The 13,641-nt window shown below is 45.2% G+C and overlaps 1 non-coding gene across 1 annotated transcript; it reads right to left on the reverse strand.

Moving 5' to 3' along the window:
- Positions 1 to 3,918: 3,918 nt before the first annotated feature.
- Positions 3,919 to 4,104, reverse strand: LOC142210908 (U2 spliceosomal RNA). Its single transcript, XR_012717033.1, has one exon. It is a non-coding gene; the product is annotated as a U2 spliceosomal RNA (small nuclear RNA).
- Between the last annotated feature and the right edge of the window lie 9,537 nt (positions 4,105 to 13,641).

Here is a 13,641-nt window from a genome sequence, read left to right on the forward strand (position 1 = left end):
CGGCTGTGGACGTCTGTGTACAGCAGAGACAGAACTTTCCGGAAGGGGGACGGCAACCCCATGGCTTCCAGAACCATCCAGAGGTATTCATGGGAGACGCGATCAAACGCCTTCTGGAAGTGGAGGCTAAGCACGGATAGTTTCTGGCCCCTCTCCTTCTGGTACCAAATGACATCCTTCAAACAGTTGAGGTTGGCCCAGATCCCCCTGCCCGGCACAGAACAGGTCTGATCCGGATGGATGAGATGAGCAAGGATAGTCTTGAAGCGCCCAACTAAAAGTTTGGAAAACAGTTTATAGTCCAAATTCAACAGTGTGATTGGCCTCCAATTAGCTAGAGCAGATTTGTCACCCTTTTTGTACAGAAGAATGACAATGCCCTCTCTCCATGTCTGGGGCAGACAGTCCATCAGAAAAACTTCTCTGAAGACCCCCAACAAGTCCTGCTGTAGAATAGGCCAGAAGGTGGTGTAAAACTCCGCGGGCAGGCCATCAGAACCTGGTGACTTCCCAGGGGAGAAGCTGCGGACCGCAGAAGACAATTCTTGTGGGGAGATGGGGGTAAGCAAGGTCGTACAGTCCTCAGGGTGGAGCTGCTCCCCTAGGGAGCGGAGAACAGTCTGCAAGTTGGCGAGTTCAATGTCCTTGGTGGCGAAAAGAGACCGATAGTAATCCCGCACCTTAGTCAGCATCCCAGAGGTCTCAGTTTCACCTTCCAGAGCCACAATGGGTTCTTTAGAACCAGCAACTGTTTTGAAAAAATAGCGGGAACAAGCTTCATTTTCTTCCAGGTGACGAACCTTGGACTGGAAAATGATCTCTTTACCACGCTGTGCCACAGCCTCTTGAATTTGCCGTTTGACCGTGGAGATGGCACTAGTCACGTCAACCCCCAGATCAGCTAGCTGGTGCAAGGTTTGCAATTGAGTCTGCAGCTGGCGGTAGAGCAATTTCCGTCGCCGTGCCGCTTTCACCCCTTCTTTCTGGAAAAACCGGCGACATTCGAGCTTGGCATACTCCCACCAAGCTGTCAGGCAAGGGAAGCGGTGCTGACGCCCCTTCAGTTTGTCATAAAGGCGGTGAAAAGAGGTACGAACTGCCATGTCCTCCAGCAACTGGACATTGAGCTTCCAGACCCCTGGACCCTTTGGAGAAGAGCCCAAGCGCAAGGTCGCGATGAGCCACCGATGGTCAGAAAAAATGCAGTCTTTTAAGATGAAAGAGTCGGCAGTGAAGCTTGACGAGACTAGGATGTAGTCAATTCGTGATCTGTAGCGGGAACTTCTCCAGGTGTAGTCTGGGCAGGCGGGGGAGAAAGTTTTCCCAACATCACAAAGACGTTGATCTGCAATCAAGTCCTGCAGCACTTGTCTCGTCTTATCAACTCTGACTGTATCAGCACCGCCAAACCAGGTTTCGTCCGGTAGAAGGCAATTAAAGTCACCAGCAATTAACACAGGCGTAGCGCCAGGCAGAAAATGTTGCAGCACATCCAAGAGCTCAGCTCGTTCATTAACTGTCGGGTGCGCATAGACATTGCACAGCCTGAAGAGGGAGCCATACAGGGATACAGTGGCAAGCAGACACCTGCCAGGGATGAGTTCTTGAAAGGAGCAGAGCTTAATAGCAGGATTAGCACATAGAATACATACTCCAGAGTTGCGGTTGGAGTTGTCTCCCGACCATATGGAAAAACCGCGGGTCCAACCTCTGCGAAAGGTGTTGTAATTGACATCATGAGGGATGCCACATTCTTGGAGGAAAACCAAGTCATAGTTCTCTAGAGTCACACAGTCATATACAGCAGCCCTTTTGACAGGGCTCATGAAGCCTCTAATATTTACGGAGGCAATGCGTAAGGTAGCCATTGAGAGAAATCAAGTTTGAGAACGTCCACGAGGTCCTGAACCAATCCAGGTGCTCTGAGAGGAGCCAGAGCTTATACTGGTAGCAGAGGAGACCAGGGCTGAAGTTACCATAGAAGCAGCATCCCCCAACTCAGGAGGATGGGGCAAGGCATGGGGCTGACGTCTTTTGAGGTCACGCCTTCTAGCTGCAGCATCCTTCCGCTTTTTTTTGGAAACAGTTGTTCAGTCCATGGAGTCCTCACCCGTGGCAAAAACAGAGGTTTCCCCCTGCTCCTGCACAGGTGTCTCCCCCACAGTAGTGAGAGACACACCATCAGGAGTGTCTCCCCACTGGACCACAGCCCCAGAAGAAGCTGATTGAAGATTTCCAGAGGCAAGGGCAACAGGCTGTGTGATCTCCTCCTCTGACACCTCAGGGAGAGGCTGGTCAGCTGGCTCACCTTCCTCAAGGTCAGGGTCAGGTGCTGTGTCCGAGTCGTCCTGGAGAAAAATGGAGGCTATAATTCCAGGTGCGAGATCTTGAACCAGACCATCATTCCTTGCGGCATCTGCATAGGTCTGTCTCCGGGTTGGACAGTCTTTATACAGATGATCTGACCCTTTGCAAACATTGCAGACAATGGAGTTGGTGCAGGAGGAAGCGCCGTGCCCTGATTGGCCGCACTTGCGACACACCTCCTGGTTTTTACAACTAGAGTTCCAGTGTCCAAACTGCAGACAGTTAAAACAGAAATCCGGCATCTGGTTATAAAACAAACGACCGACTTCCTTGCCAATACGAAATCTGGAAGGAGGGTGTAATACCCCTTTGTAGCTAGCTGGGGAATCATCTGGGCGGAATTTCACCCAAAACAAAAACTTGCCAGTCCAAATCCCATCTGCATCCCTCTGGGGACCGCATCTGGAAATGTCCACATACATTTTCAAGAAAGTCTTAACATCCAAAAGATGAACATGAGGGCTCCTCATAGACACCACCACTACCACCTCCTCCTCATACAGGAATACAAAAGACAGTCCCTTAAGATTAGCATGCTGTAAGGATTGTCTGACCTTTTGCTGGAATAGCTGGAAGGCGTGGTCTGAGATGAAGGAGAGTGTATAACTCCCATATATCTCCTGGAGAGCCAGTATAGCCAGTTTAGGGACTTCCAAGGTCTTGAAAAGGACTTCACTCACTAGATATTGCCTGGTAATCTGCTCCTTAGCTGCTGATGCCACGTCAATGCGCACCGCATTCTTGATTTTAAAGTCGTGTTCCGAAGCACACCTGCAGGTCGCGTTTTGCAGAGATCCAGCCATCATATTGATGCTTTCACCGTAGTCCAGGATCGCCTTCTCCAAAGCTTCTAGTCCAACTGTCAGCCTCCCCACATGGTCTTAGCCAAAAGGCCGAGAAGCGATGGCGAGTGCTCGGCACTTGTTCCGGCGCCCTTCCGTGTTCACTGTGCACCGCTCAAGGTGTGCACCAGGCTGCTGCAGCCCTATTTCGATGTATTTTTTTTTTCCTTTCCCTTAATGAAGTAGAAACCAATTAGCTTGTGCAGGTTTTCCCTACCTGCCACCAAAAGTGAAAAAAAAAGAAAAGAATAACTTTTGTGCAAGGCAAAGTGACATGTGCAAATGTTATTTTGTGACGCCAACGGATTTTGCCGAAGTTTGCGAATCTGCATAAACCACTCCCACCGCTTGACCACACCCATTCAAGTGTCCGGTCAAGTGCAAGTTCAGAAATAAATTTATGCCAAAAATTTTTCAAAGAATTCAATGAATTAAAAATTGAATAAAATTGCAGCAAATCAGACACTTTGCAGCAGTAATGTCATTTGCAATCAATCAATCAATTAACCAACCAATCAAAGAAATTAATTAATGAATTACCTTTCTGGTGCTTGAATGCATTGACAGAGGGTAGAGTCAGTCACAGCATCATCAGCAACAAGCACAGGCCAAGTCCAACTGTCAGGTTTCTCTTTGCTAGCTTGCCAGGTGCAGCAATCTTCTCTGTTGGTCGGTCAGTCCTCTGTCTCTTTCTTTCAACTGAATTGGAAAGCGGTGCACCGATCCTGGAAGTAATGCAATACCAGGTCAATGCGTGGAGTGGACAGAGCAAGCTCCGATTCCAGCTCCCTGTTCTAAAAATCCATTTAATATATGGTCCCCAGATAGGGGACGTATCAGATATTAAACTAAGTACAGATTTTTTTTTTTTTTTTTTGTCATACCATTCAGGTATGGCTATCATTGGCCGTTACCAGTCTGTACCGTATTCTAGCCAACAACGCCACTCATCATAAGCATGAACTTTTATTTTTTTTGATAATTTTAATTCAGACACAAAAAATAAACCAAATTTTACAATTACAACTTAACTTAATTTAGCAATTTTTTCCACTTTCGGAATTTCCAAAGACCTTCTCTGTCCAAACCTTTCCTTAGGTCTGACTGATAATGAAAGTATAGCTTATCAAGAACCATCCTTATTGCATCTTCTGTCTCGATGCATTCTTCGCGATATATATACAAATTACGACTATTCCATAACACTTCTTTTATACACGCACACACCAGCCACAACAATCTCTTATTTACCCCTTCCACACTTACTAACCCATACATCACAATTTTAAATGTTAGCACATCCACTCCAGTTATATCCTTACACACACCTCCCAGCCTTCCCCACACTCTCTTTGCATAGCCACACCCCCAAAACACATGCTCCAGACTCTCATCACCCGCACACCTTTCTCTCGGACATATTTCACTCGCATTTAACCCTCTTCTATTCTGCACCACTCTCACAGGCAACACATTATGCGCACTCATCCATACTAAGTCTTTTTGTTTGTTACTTATGTCCGATTGATGCATCTTCCGCCACACCTCACCTGCTTCCACAGACGTTAGACCCCTGATAGGGCAGACCACTTGATTTTGACACAAATTTTTAAGACGTTTTTTGCATGTCAGGAACTCTTCCATCTTGATATTCTGCAAATGAAAGCAATTAATGAATTTTTCCACGTACATGTACCCTTTAGGACAGTCGAAGGCGTACGGTCGCCCCCGGAACTCCACCGGCCATTTCAGCCTTTTAAGGACCGTACCCGCCAGATACCTTACCAGGCAGCTTGCCATTGTATTTTTAACCACACTTTGCGCTACTCCGCGCACATAATTAAGCCCAATGAAAACCTTTAGGTCTGGGAAGTCCAGGCCACCCAGTTTACGCTTTTTTACCAGTACTTCCCTTTTGGCTTTCTCAATTGGGCTTCCCCAAAAGAAGACATGCAACATGCGATTTAGCTTTCTTTCCACCCTATCATCGGGTGGGAACACCATGGCCACAAATAAAATCATTGGCAGTATTATGTTTTTGCTGACCAGTATCTTTCCAGTAAAAGTGAGCTCCCTGAGTCTCCAGAGGGAGAATTTTTTAACCAGTTTTTCCTGCAACGGTTCCCAGTTTTTTTGACCGCTCAACCTCTCATCAAACCACACACCCAGCATCCGTATTTCCTCACTCACTTGCTTCATTTCCACTTCATTCACTTCCCCTACAAAATTAAACGTTTTAAATTCACTCTTGTTCCAATTTATTTTGAACCCAGACGCCACACAAAAAACACTCACACACAACTTCACCCGCCTCAGATCACGCATACTATCACACAACACCACCACATCATCCATATATCCTAGGTATTTCATGTTCCTTCCCCCAGATCCTGGGATGAATACCCCTTTTAATGACTTTGTCATCCCGTATTAGTTGTAATAGCGGCTCTATGGCACAAATAAATAGCATAGGCGACAGGGGGCATCCCTGCCGCACACCACACTGGATTACAAATACCTCAGTCATTAACCCATTCACCAACACACTACTCTCAGCCTTCTCATACAAACCATGCAGCAACCTTACAAACTTCACAGGGAATCCCATTCTCTCCAATAACTTAAATAAATACACATGCCCCACTCGGTCAAAAGCTTTCTCAAAATCGAGCACGCTCACTATCAAACCTTTCCCTCTACCCTTACAGTCCACAAGCACATCTCTCATACATACTACATTCTCAGTCATGCTTCGTCCAGGCACCGCACACACTTGTTCTTCCGCAATCACATACTTCACCACATCTCTCATTCTGTTCGCCAACACCTTCGCAAAAATTTTGTAGTCGGCGTTCATAAGGGTTATGGGCCTCCAGTTCGCAATATTCTCTTTTTCTCCTTTTTTGAAGATCAGCTTCACCATCCCCCTTTTCATACATCCAGGCATCCTCTGTCCCTCAAACAGGCATTTCATCACATCCACCACATCCTCGCCCACAACATCCCAAAATAAAGTATAAAACTCATTCATCAACCCATCTAAACCAGGCGCTTTATTCCGGCTCAATTTTTTAATTATGTCACTGATCTCGCTCGCAGTCACTTCTCCTATCAGCCCATCACATTCACTCTCAGGCACTCTGTTTTTCACCACCTCAAAGAAATCTTCATCCACCCCAAGATCACACACCTTCCTTTCAAACAACCTTTCATAAAAATCATGCACCACACCCAACATTCTCTCCCCATTCACTAAGTCACCATTCACACCATACAATTCATTCATCACATCCTTACCCCCACACATTTTTTTAAAGAAATAACTTGTACATTTTTCGCCGTGTTCGGCGTACTTAACCTTGGCCCTAAACTTAATTTCTTTACCCCTGTCAGTAAACCACTTATCCACCAGGTTTTTTTCTTTTGTAGGTGCCGCTTGCACATTATATCCCAGTTGCTTACACCGGGCTAGGTATAGCAGCCTCTTACAGCGCCATTGGTAAATAACTCTGCGCTGCTTGGCCTGTTTTTTTCCCTCCATTTTAAAGAAGGATGCGACATGTTTTTTTACCCATGTCCACCAGTTGACAATTGTTGCAAAATCTTTCCTCCTCCTCCTCCACCTTGCATATTGCAAAATAAATTTTTGTTTTATTTGCGGATTCCGCAATAACCGGGTATTGAGTCTCCATACCCCTCTGCCATAAATTATATTACCGACTCCAAATACTGTAATAAGACAGTCATGGTCGGAAAAGGCAACTCTTTCCTGCGAAAAAAAAGACACAGAAACAGACTTATCAGAACATAACACATAATCTATACGCGAGCTAGTGCGCCCGCTGTCTGCACAATAAGTGTCATGACTGCCGTGCTTTTTTCCCACATCCTGTAAACAAAATTCATTCATAAGGAACTTGAATCTGTTACCGGTTACATCCACCGTATTTACCACAGATCCCCCCCTTGCGGTTTTCTCCACCGCACAGTTTAAGTCCCCACACAGGATGATAGGCGTTTGCCCCTGTAGAAAGAAATTCAAATTTTCAAAAAGAGCAAGACGCTCATTCTTGCAGACGGTTGCATATACATTAAACAACTTAAATCTCCACCCCATGTATTCAAGGGTGAGCATAATGCACCGCCCAGGTGCTATAACCTGTACATTTTTAACCAACACATTTTCGTTTTTAATTAAGACCCCTATACCATCATTCTGGTTGCTGCCAGTGTAGGACCAGAAAGTCTTACCACGCCACTCCTTTTTAGGGGGCGTTCTGGATATACCACATTCCTGGACACATACGATGTCTGGGTTCCTTGCAGATAGAAAATCTAGGATAGCAATCCTCCTGTAAGCAGAATTAAATACCCTGACATTTTGAGAAATAATTTTCAGCTGCAACACCATTTTTTACCGGAAAAAAAAAGGGGTTAAATGCAAAAACATTTTTCACGTCCCTGGTTGCCCAGGAGATGGCAGAGAAGTTCCAGGCTCCAAGGCGAAGTGGGTTACCCCCTCAAAGCTCGCCACCTGGCTCTCCTCCAAATAGCTGACGTCTATGGGGGACATAGGTGCCTGTAGAGGCTTGGGGCTAAAGCCAGTATACCCCAACTCATCCAGCACTAGGAATGCACTTTTAGCGATTTCCCTTTCTTTATCCTTTTGCTTTTTTTTTTTTTTTTTTTAAATGTAGATTGTGAGCCCCACATAGAGCTCACAATGTACATTTTTCCCTATCAGTATGTCTTTTTTGGAACATGGGATGGAAATCCATGCAAACACGGGGAGAACATACAAACTCCTTGCAGATGGTTTTTTGCCCATGGTGGGATTTGAACACCAGGACACCAGCGCTGCAAGGCTGCAGTGCTAACCACTGAGCCACCGTGTGGCCCCTGCTTTTTTGCTTTTTTTATAGCCATGCCACCTTCTGCCACTTTTCTGACAGCGCCAATCTTACGCTCCGGCCCCTCCTTCCCCCCTTTTTTGGAGGTGGTAGCTTCCTCCTCTCCTGAGCCAGGACTACTAAATTGCTCAATAGTGGCGCTAGCTGGCAGTCCAGTGCCTTTATCACCCTGGGTAGCCGCTGGTAACGCATCCACCTCCTCCTGCATTAATATTAATCCGGATGCCTCCATTGGAGTCTCCTCCACCACACCCGGTTCCACCACATCCGGATCACTGACCTCCTGGTCTTCCATCTCGCCAGCTGCCACTTCAGCATTGAGACTGCTGCTAGCCGCTTCTGATGGGCGTGACGCCGCGGCCTCTGCATAGCTTTTCCTTTCGCTGGTTTTCCCACCTGCTCTGTAACCAGCCTTTGGGCATCTGCGTACCATGTGCTTCTTGGAGCCGCAGAGGTCGCAGGTTGCGACATTTGGGCACTCACTGGCGACGTGCCCCGATTCGCCGCATCCCCTACAGGCTGGCTCATTCTCACAAGAACCCTGCGTATGGCCGAATCTCAAACATCTCCGGCAATACTCCGGCATACCAGGGTAAAATAGGAATCCGTTGTTACCTCCTATAGAGAAGTTGGCTGGAGGGTTTTTAACCCCCCCCCTATGCCAGTTTTATCCGGAGTGAACCTACACCAGTATTTTGCATAGCCAGTGTACACCCCCCTACAATTTGTGTTGCCCATACCAAGTCGTACACTATCACAGTACCGTGACAAAAATGCTTTTACCAACTCTCTGGGACAGTAGGGGTTGTACATTTGTACTGTTACTAATTTCTCCATTGTGGAGAAGAAAGGTTCAACACGTATCTCCTTCAGGTATTCGTGCTTAAGGTGTTTCTTAAGTGTCTCATATGTGTGCAGGCAACATCCGCCTTCGTAGAAGGACACATCAAACGTGCGTTTTACAGAAAATTGCTGTATGCAAAATACCTTGGTCAGTTCTACTTTGCATAACTCCACAAGGACTTTGTCCATTAGGTGTATGAGTACCTCATCTCCGGAACACGGTCTGGCCACAATGAAGCGGATGGTATGCCTTCCACCGGTAGAATTTCCTGGATCCATCACAAAAACGAAGATTGCCCAAGGCACGAAAAAAAAGGTTCCTCCGTCCAACGATGTAGAGGCGGTCCCTCGATCACTCCAGCAACAGGTCCCGACCAAGCTACGGTTAAACAATCTACTTTATTGAATTTGAAAGTTTCACATATACAGATAAAAAACCGTAGAATTTTTTACAAAATTATAAACTGACATCCATATACATAGCACAATGACAAGGTACTTATACAGTTAAAATTCACCAGAAAGAATTCCAAGAGGAAGGCCTCCATCGAGATACAGCCTCCCTCTTGCCAAAGCGGTTCACATCTCTTAAGTAATATACATAAGCTTCACTTAAAGCTAAGTTACAACAGTTTTCTACATCAATTTTTTCTCTGTTAAATAATAAAATGTTTCGGACTTTCCATAAAGCACTTTTAAAACAGCAGATAAAAGACCAGCATATTTCATGCTTAATAGGATCAGTACAGCTAAAAAGACCATAAAATACATAAGAATAATTGAGTTCCCTAAGACCGCACACCTCTTTTAAAATAGGCCCCGCCTTCCTCCATACCTCCTGCGAGAACCCACAGTTCCACATAGTGTGCAGTACGGACTCATCATTTCCACACCTCATGCATCTAGCTGATGCTACCAGACCCCTCCTACATTGGAATTCTCTTGTAGGGAGGCACTGGTGCACAACTGACCAGGCTAAGTCTTTATGGCTGTTCGCTAAAAATTTACCAAAAACATTTCTCCATACTTTTCGGGCTCTGCCCTCTGTGAACCCACTTACCCTTTCACAAATTTCTTCCTTTCTGCTAAAAACTGTTAATTTTTTCTGTTCTTTTAAAATATTGGGGTCGATTTGTTGGAGCTTTAAAAGTCTTATTGTCCTTTCTAAAACTGCGTAATGCTTTGGTGGGCATAATAAAACCGGGGAGCTCAGGGAAACCCTGGCCCACCTTTTAAAAACCATACCGCAAGCATATCTAAGAAAGGAACTAAAAGCACTGTCTGTGTTAAAACATTTAAAGCAAAAGCTAAGATATTTTATATAAAAGAATTTAAAAAAATCAGGGACATCTCTCCCTCCATTTTCTCTACTTTTATACATAACCTCTCTTCTCAGCTTTTCCATTTTGGATCCCCATATAAAATAAAAGCACATTTTGGTTATCTTTTTTATATATAAAATTGAGGGGGGAAAGACCATCGCTACATATAATAGCATTGGGATGATTACACTTTTCACGATTAGAATCTTTCCCTCCATGGTAAGTTTCCGCAGTCCCCAAAAGGAGATTTTCCTTTCGGCCCTAGTGATTACTGCATCCCAGCTTAAAATACCGTCATTGATAAAATTAAAAACTATACCCAACACTTTAATACTATTCTTTTGCATAACAATACCATCCACTTTTGAAGAGTCCCAAGGATCAAAATAAAAACAGTCGCACTTCTCCACATTTACTTTAAAACCGGAACCTGTACAAAATATCTGTGTGTTTAAAAGCGCCCTCCTCAGGGATGGGGAGTCGGTACATGCAATAGTAACATCGTCCATGTAAGCTAGTATTTTTACATTTTTCCCCCTACCCCCAGGAATGGGCACACCACGTATAATTTTATCTTTTCGAAGGAGTATTAAGAGGGGTTCTATGGCGCAAATAAATAAAAGCGGGGACAGTGGGCACCCCTGCTTTACACCTGAGGATAAAGGAACCCCCCTAGTTAAAAAACCATTAATAGATACTTTACTAAAACAGGAGCGGTATAAAAGTTTCACTTTAGATAAAATAAAAACAGGAATATTCATTGTGGATAAAATGCTAAAAAGATATTCATGGGACACTCGGTCAAAGGCTTTTTCAAAGTCAAGCGACATGATGGCTAAGCCCTGACCCCTTTCCTTTTGGTACCATATTAAATCTCTAAGCAGGTTTAATGACTCAGCTATGCTTCGACCAGGGACACCACAAACTTGACTTGGGTGTATTAACTTAGCGATAAAAGGTTTTAAACGAGTTACTAAAATCTTTGCTAAAATTTTATAATCAACGTTTAAAAGAGTAATGGGGCGCCAATTTTTTAAAAGCCCCTTTTCACCTCTTTTTTTAAAAAGCAAAGATACTAGCCCCTCCCTCCAGGAGGGGGGTAAAATTTCGACATTAAAAACCTCTTTAAAAATCGCTAATAAATCCTCTTTTAAAATGTCCCAGAACTGCAAGTAAAATTCTATGGGAAACCCGTCAGTCCCAGGAACTTTCCCTGTTGAAAAACTTTTAATGATTGAAAATAATTCTTCTTGCGTTATGTCTACTGCTAGCCTCTCTTGGTCATGGTGATCTAGTTTGCGAGTTATAAGGCTATTTAAAAAAACTTTACAAGAGTTATCTATTGACTTAGTGTCAAAAAGATTTTTATAAAACTCAAAGGTCACCTCAAGCATTTCTTTTATTGTCTCCTTCCCCTCTAAACTGTTTATAACCTCTTTCCTTTCGTTGGCGATTTTAAAAAAATATCGGGAGCATTTCTCCCCCTCCTCTAAGTCTTTTACCCGGGCATTATGTATAATTTGTTTCCCTCTCTCATCAATGATTCTATCTATTTCTGCTCTTAAGACTAGGATGTCCCCTTTTACGTCCACCCCTATCTCTTTAAGCTTAAGCAGAACCTGTAGTCTTTTATTGAGAATGAGGAAGCTATTCCTTCTTTCGGCTGCCTTCTTTTTTCCCATCATAACAAAGAAAGCTCTCATCTTAATTTTTGTTTGTTCCCACCATTCTAACATGCTATCGTTAACCCCTCGCTGTCCCTGCCAATGCTTGTATATTTGTAAGAAAGCAGATCTTACCCCAGGGTCCTGCAGCAAGGGTACGCTTAACCTCCATGGCCCTCTTTGTGTTTTAGGTTCACCTTCAAGTTCCAGGGAGGAAAGTAGCAGCATATGGTCAGAAAAAACATTATTATGCAAATTAAAACCTACAGGTAAAAAATTTTTAGAAACAAAGATAAAATCAATTCGAGATGAGATTCCTCGGCTGGTCCAGGTCGGTCCAGGATCCCCAGGTCGCAATTTCTGCCAACAGTCTACAAGGTTAAAATCAGTTACAAAATTCGATAAAATACCCGATGAGCGGTCTTTAGTGTTAGCCCTCCCTCCACTCCTACGCTCCCCCATAAGAACACAATTAAAATCCCCCCCAACAATGAGGGGCGAGGAAGCTGGGCAGAAGAAAGGCAACATACCTAATAATTCTATCCGCTCTTGTTTGTTTGGGGAACAATAAATATTGATAATTTGCAATTTTATACCCTTGAATAAAACATTTAACAGCAACATTCTCCCGGGTACAATTTCCTCTGTTGAAATAATGTCCACATGAGTCCCTTTACATAAAATTCCAATACCGGAGGATTTGCTGTCATTCCCTCCGGACCAGATTGAGGGTCCATGTTTCCAGGATTTCTCCAAGTGTCCATAGTCCAACCCATTTTGGATGTTACATTCCTGGAGTAAACAAAAATCAAAAGAAACAGTTTCCAAATACTGAAATAAAGCAGCCCGCCTGATGGGGCCCTTTAGGGATCTCACATTAAGTGAGGCGATGGTTATTGGGATCCCCATCAGGTCTCGGAATCACCAGAGAACTCGGAAATATGTTGCGTCCCTCCACTGTCTCCCTCCGATGCCCAGTCGGGATCCCTCCTTGGAGTCTCGATATCAGAGCCAGAGCAAGACGTAGATCTTCCAGGACGCCAAGTAAGCAACTTCGGGGGTCGCAGGCTTGGATCCTCCTCCTCTCCATCCACGGACCCAGATGACGCTCGACCTCTTTTCGCTGACTGTGTGGAATCCATCTCCTCCACCGCCGCCGTCCCAGGCCTTTGGTCTTTGGATCCAGCCACGGGGGTCTCCGGTACGGTAGCAGGTGTAGACTCCTTACTAGGGACGCAATGTTTGTCAGGCGGGTGCTCCGCGGGACTCCCCTTCTGGGGGGTATCCCCAGACGCACCCCCTTTACTTTCGCCTTTCGTCGCACCTTTCGAAAAGGGGACACCCTTTGAGCCAGTTTTTTGACTGCTAGGCTCAGGGGCCTTAGCCCCGCTCCCTGCGGATGGGGGAGCCTTAAAGGTGCCACCCTGTGCGACTGCCGGCTTTCCGGTTTTAACAGGCTCAGTAGCCTTAGTTCCAGTTGCTGCCGGGGCAGCGGTTTTGGGGGTCTGTTCTTGGCTCCCCTGCGTGCCTCCGGACGAGGCCACGTTACCTCCTGTAGTAGGCACCGCGCCACTACCACCGGAGCTACCTTCGCCGCTATCATTGGAAGGCCCAGCCTTTTTTGCCTTTTTCGGACAGTCAAAGAACTTGTGTCCAAGCTCTCCGCACATGTTACAACGCCAGCCGTTCTTGC

The sequence above is a fragment of the Leptodactylus fuscus genome, chromosome 6 (assembly GCF_031893055.1).
Source record: "Leptodactylus fuscus isolate aLepFus1 chromosome 6, aLepFus1.hap2, whole genome shotgun sequence".
In the NCBI taxonomy this organism is placed as follows: Eukaryota; Metazoa; Chordata; class Amphibia; order Anura; family Leptodactylidae; genus Leptodactylus; species Leptodactylus fuscus.